Raw genomic sequence first — 6,635 nt, 5'->3', positions numbered from 1 at the left:
TGAAAGCAAATATTTCGGGCAGGAAAACGAAAGACGAAAGAAAAAGGCACTCCGCTAGAACCGGCTTTGTCTTGAATGGGCGCTGCAAACCCGCACAACCGTGGAGCACGAGCAAGAAAAAAAGAAATGTTGAGACTTCTTCTCGTGCACACGTCTCAAAGTCCGCAAAAGTGAAATGGATGTCGACACGTGTCTACGTCATCACTACGCGCACTTTTAGACGGGGACACCCCCACTTAACAAGATGGCGCTCCCTGTTCCCTGATTGGCCGTGAGCTGCGCGTCACAGCGAATCAGCCGTGCGCAAACAGCCGAGGTTCCCCACAACCCCGCGGCACCCGCGGGGTTTTTTAAAAAGTTGCTCTTTTTAGCGGAGCTAATTTGCTGGCTGTGGCCAAAGAGGCGGGAGAGAGAAATTAGAATCTGGCAGCCGCTTTAGCGAAGGCTGCCGGAGATGTGGGGAGCGTCCAGGACCCCCGTGGCTTTTAAAGAGGTGACCCCGCGGCTTATGATGAGTGGATAGTGACCCATTGTGTTCCTGGGAAACTCTAGAACTTGGCTAAAATTCTATGGTTTGGACTTGAGCTTGGGCTGAATTATACCAGGTTCCTGGCAACACAGTGGTGTGACTTCACTCCAGAAATGACATAATCAGACCCCCATTGATGCCAGTAGCTGCATTCCCCCTTCCATTTTTCTTCTGCCACGCACCTGAGTGGAAGTAGCAATGAGCAATTGGGGAGGTGGGGCAGGAACTTGCCTGCTAAAGAAGGAGACCTGACAACCCTGATGCCAGGTCATTTCTCCAGGGGAGGTGAGATTCAGACTAAAGAGCTCCCAGTTCCTAACTCACCTTTTTTAGCCACTATGTCAACCAGACAGTCATAGAACACCAGCAGACATTCAATATATGTTCTGATCCCCAAGTAAAACAGTCTTAGGTGCCCTGTACTTAGAAAGAAGTTTTTTAAAAAGAGGTTTTATTGCTTAGAAGACTTGGGACCCTAACTCCTCCCAGGGTCTGACTGAAATAAAGTACTTGCTTGACTGGAACAACTTGAAGCTTGAAACTTTTATCCTTTCCTGACTCCTTCCAGGAAAGTCCACCTTGTCTGGGCTTCCTCTTGGTTCCTTCAGTGTCCTTTATCTGGATTCTACTTTCTGTTAATACCTTAACTTTTATACACCATAGACTATACACCATAGACGTAAGAGATATTGCAGCCTTCCAACTCCACTGGCACCTCAGACTAAATTAACTAAACTAGGGCGCTACTGGGTAATGAAAGGAAGACTGCCTCTAAGGGGATTTCTTAAAGGGACAGGGTCTAACTAAAGTTCCCTCCCTTGGAACACTATACAAAAGGAGCAAAACCCATTGTAACTAAAGGGACAAGTAAGACTTAATAAGAAAATAATAAGAGCTTCTCTGGGGGCATGACAATATGCCTCTCCTTCTTGTGGACCAAAAGTCTTTGCAAAGAAAAAGTTCAAACCATTCAAGCAGGCAGGTTTCCCAAGAGCACCATAGCTAAGGATGTTTTCTATCTTACCACCATTGTCTAAATAATGTATTTCTTTTTAATACATAATCAAATTTAATAAAATGTAATGTTCAACTTCACCAGAAGACAAATACAAAAAGAAATAAGAAGCAAATAGAATTTTGAGTTCTTCTATTCAGATTTGTGTATATGACAGATTAGCAGCTCAGAGATGCTTCAAGCGCATTACAGTTAAAGTAAGCGGTTCATTATTTCCAACTTGCCATATTTTGGATCTTAGAGTGTCAGTTCCACTCCAGTTCATCTCTTTGCCAGTTGTGTATGAATCAGAAATGTGACTTGATTCATGGGAATGATTCAGAGCTTTGCCAGTGGAAAAAATGCAATTGGAGCAGCATGTCCAAAAGGTTGCAGAGTATCCTTTAATGTCTGTAGTGGCAAGTTTTCATCTTTGAATACCTTTCCATTATACTCAATTATTGGGGAACATGTCTTTCCAAAGGGCTCTACTTCCCTAATATGTACAAATGGGGTGAGGTGTATATTTTGAGTCACAAGTAATTATAATGATATTTATTTGGAAAATTACTGAGAGCAAATTTCTGGAGAATTTGTAGGAAGTCTTTAATGACCCACCTCAAGAGAGTTGCCCTCTATGGCAACTAGGGATGACCCACATCTTTTATTACTGAGCTTGGTACTGGACCACCAAGATTATGAGGTTGAACTGCAGAGTTTAGCAGGCCAAACAGAACAGAACTATGCTGACTGAGCCTTATCCTGGCTAACCTTTTGTCTTATGCTTCCACTGGCGTAATGGCCATTGGGCAAGGTGGGCAGCTGCCCAGGGCATCACCTTGTGGGGGGCATCAAAATGCTGGGTTCGTTTTTGGGTATTTTAGTGGTTTTCCATTTTTGGCCTGCAGGGGGCGCAGTTTTTAGGCTAGCTGCACCAAAATTTCAGCGTATCATCAGGAGACTGTCCTTATGCTACCCCCCAAGTTTGGTGAGGTTTGGTTCAGGGAACCCAAAGTTATGGACTCCCAAAGGGGGTGCCCTATCCCCCATTGTTTGACCGGGAGCTAATAGGAGATGAGGGGCTACAGTTTTGAGGGTCCCATAACATTGGCCCCTAGAACCAAACTGCACCAAACTTGGTATCATTAGGGCAGTCTCCTGATGAGACCCTGAAAGTTTTGAGACTGTGCCTTCAGAAATGTGCCCCCCCACAGGCTGCAACACCCATTGACAGCAATGCAGAAAACTCAATGCAGAACAAAGATTCTTGGACAAATTTCTAGGATGTTCCTGCAGGGGGTGCATTTTTTGGATGTATCGGCACCAGAATTTCAGGGTATCATCTGGAGATGATGGCACCCCCCCCCAAGTTTGGTGCAGTTTGGTTTCCAGGGGACCAAAGTTATGGACCCCTCAAAACTGTAGAAGCCCCTATCTTCCATTAGAATCTCCCATTGGGAAACAATGGGGGGATGGGAACACCATTTCAGAGGTCCATAACTTTGGACTCCTTGAACCAAACCTCACCAAACTTGGGGAGTAGCATAAGGACAATCTCCTGAGGATATGCTGAAATTTTGGTGCTGATATGTCTAACAATGCACCAATGTCCTGGTGCAAAAAAATTTGGTCGTGGTGGAGTGGCCGCCCATGGGGGGGGGGGGGCATCTAACTCAGGTTTTGCCCAGGGCTACAGTTTGCCCAGGGCTGCTTCGTTACGCCCCTGTATGCTTCCCTTGAGCTTTTAAATGCTTTTCTTCCACCCAACTTTCCCCATTACATTAGCTGTTGCTGGCTTTCATTAAATACCCAGATCTTCTAAATTTTTAACTAGTAAAACGTTTATCAGGGTTGCCAGGGTAGGTTGGCCAGATAGCATGACTATTCTGCAGGAAAGTAGTGTAAGGAGTGCTAGTGAGTCCTTCTCTGGTGCATCACAAGCACAAAAACTAATGCATGAGAACTTTCAGAATCTAAGCATCAATTTTCTGGGCTCAGTACATACATGTAGACAGAGTGACAAGCTTTCAATGGCATTGTGCCAATGGGGCGCTATGCCCTGGGCGCACACCTCAGCAGGAGTGTGGTGGGGGCATTCTGAGGTGTTCTGGGGACAGGCGCGCCACAGCAGGGGCGCAGGGCACGTGTGTGCCCCAAGCGCAGTTCTCCCTCGTTCCGCTTCTGCAAGCTTTGTAGACAGGGAATGTTGTGGGTGTAGCATGTCTTTATTTCAGTAAGATAAGCCCCCCCATAACATTCTTGCAAACAAGCTAGTAAAATGTGGGCTAGGCAATGCTACTGTTAGATGGATTTGTAATTGGCTGACTGACAAAACCCAAAGGGTGCTCACCAATGGCTCATCTTCATCCTGGAAAGAAGTGGCTAGTGGGGCACCACAGGGTTCTGCCTGGGCCCAGTGCTATTCAATATGATGTACCTAAACAAATTTGCAGATGACACCAAATTAGGAAGGGTAACTAATACTTAAGAGGACAGGGCCAGAATTCAAAATGACCTGGACAGATTAGAGAGCTGGGCCAAAACTAACAAAATTAATTTCAACAGAGATAAATGTAAGGTACTACACTTAGGCAGAAAAAAATGAAATGCACAGATATAGGAATGGGGGACACCTGGCTTGACAACAGTACACACGAAGGGGAGCTAGGAGTCTTAATAGACCACAAACTGAATATGAGTCATCACTGGCTGAAATTTGGTGACAATGCCATTAGTTGCCAAGGACTGAGCACCAGAATTCTATAAACAAAACAAATAATATAAGATCTCAAATACAATATCGAATAAAGAGACAAATAATGATGGATTTGCAAGACAGCACAACAAATATAATTCATTTTACTGCAAACTTTAGATTTATACCTGCTTATGTTCAATGTAACTCTTGCTCACCATCCATTTTTCTTCACCAGTTACTAGGAAATCTTTTTATTTTTATTATTATTATTATTATTATTATTATTATTATTATTATTATTATTATTATTATTATTATTATTATTATTATTATTATGGAGCTTACTTTTGAGTAAGCATGAGTTCAACTTCAGTCTTAACACTGCAGCTATGATATATTTCTGGAATGCTTTTATTCAGAATAGATGAGACAGACTGCCTGCAGCATTTTCAGTAGGTTTCTATTCATAACTGGAACATTTATGATTTCAATAGTGCTTTAACAGATTTGTCCCCCTGCCCCCAAATTTATTGCAGCTGGTGAAACAACCTTGAACACCCAAGCAAATCTCGAGTGTGAGAGAGTTTGTAGGATGGTAAAAAAATGTTACAGCGTCATAAAATGGGTGCAATTAGATTTTGAGCTGCTTTCCAGTTCTGATTATGAAGAGGCCATTTCATTTATTCACTCACACTGAAAATATATACAATTTCTACTGCATTCAAAATGAGTTCATGGAACTCTAACCTCAGAAGATAATGCAAAACAAAGCTTAGTGCATTAATTACAGCTATTGTGCTTTCTATTTTCTACTGGTTTTTTTGCAATCATGTTCAAGTCTTAAGGAATACTTTCATTTATACAACAAAAACTTTAATACACAAGACATTTTTTAGAAACCATCATTCTGATTATTTGGTAATTCTACTGTATTATTATTTTATGTAACATTTATCTGATTTATCATGTTATACTCAACACACACACACATATAACAATGCATTTACACACACACACACACACACACACACACCAATGAGTTCAAAAATAGTTGACTGTGATGTTCAAAACATGGGAATCAACAGAATCTCCAGTCTAATGCCCAGTTTGACCAACACAGCCAAGACTCAGAAAGTACCTTAAACCCTCCTTTAAAGTACTAGTCAGTTCCCTCTTCTTACCACCCTGATCACATTGATTGACTTCAATGGAACTTACTTCCACTGCAGAAATGCATAGAATTCAACTGCACATTCTACAACCTTACCTTACCTTAATCTATAACCTTACCTATGCCTTGCAGATGTAGAACCTGACTAATGGAAGAGCATAAGGAATTTATACTAAGAGGTAGATTGTCTAGTACAATTTAATTTGTACTGCCCCATCCTCTCCCCAAAGGCTATGTATGTTTTACCAAATATTGCAAGTCTTGTTGATTTCAAAGGGAGAATCACAAATGTATTCCAGTGCCAGCTTGAATGTTTCCAGATGTTTATGCATAACACTTATTTTGCAGCCTCTTTGAATGATGTATTCCTTCAATAACTTTTATGGCTAGCATATAGTTCTTGTAACCCCCTACCTTCCTAAGCAGTCCTCAGTGATCCAAATAGTCTATGCCTTGCTTGCCTTTGTGTTTGTAAAAAATGCTGAGTCTCACAAATGGCAAACTTCCCATAATTATTTATTTGTAGCATGGTGGTGTGGGGACAGGAGATAGATTCCAAGTATAGGAACATGATGATTTATTGTTTACTCTCTAGTGAGAGTTATGGCACAGGTTACTGTCAATGCAACCAGCTATACCAATAAACCACCTTTTCGATCACAGACACCCTGTTATTTCATTATCCAGCAACTTACAGACCCTGCAGAACAAAGCTAGATTCTGGAATGAGATTACATTTTGAGAAAAAGCACAGATATTTGAGTTTATCAAATATTTGAAGACAAAGCCCCCAACTTTAGTATATTAAAAAACAATATCTCCATAATAGTCTATCTCTCACCCTGCAATTCTATTTTGAAGATAATGTTTTGACAACAGTTGCTAGTAACACTACTGAATTTAAATTAAGTTTTTAAAAAAAAGATATGACAAGTATTTTAACATGACACAAAATCAGTCCAGAATCATCTTCTTCCATAATAAATATATGAATCAAGCAAAATTGCCAAGGAAGTAATTTAAGGCCCATTGATCTGCAGGATATGGTTACCAGGTACCCCCTGGCAACTGGCAGGGTGGAAGGATCCTACCTGGCTTAAAATGAAGCCTAGGCTGTGATGGTGCCAACATAATGACATCTTCATTTTGGTGATATCGAGAGAGAGGCTCTGGTATTTATGCAAAAACTCCATAATGGAAGCAGTTTTTACCATGCAGTTTCGCCCAAATATCAGAGCGTCTC

Source organism: Sphaerodactylus townsendi, linkage group LG03 (assembly GCF_021028975.2).
Source record: "Sphaerodactylus townsendi isolate TG3544 linkage group LG03, MPM_Stown_v2.3, whole genome shotgun sequence".
NCBI lineage: Eukaryota > Metazoa > Chordata > Lepidosauria > Squamata > Sphaerodactylidae > Sphaerodactylus > Sphaerodactylus townsendi.
This window is presented reverse-complemented; position numbering follows the sequence as displayed.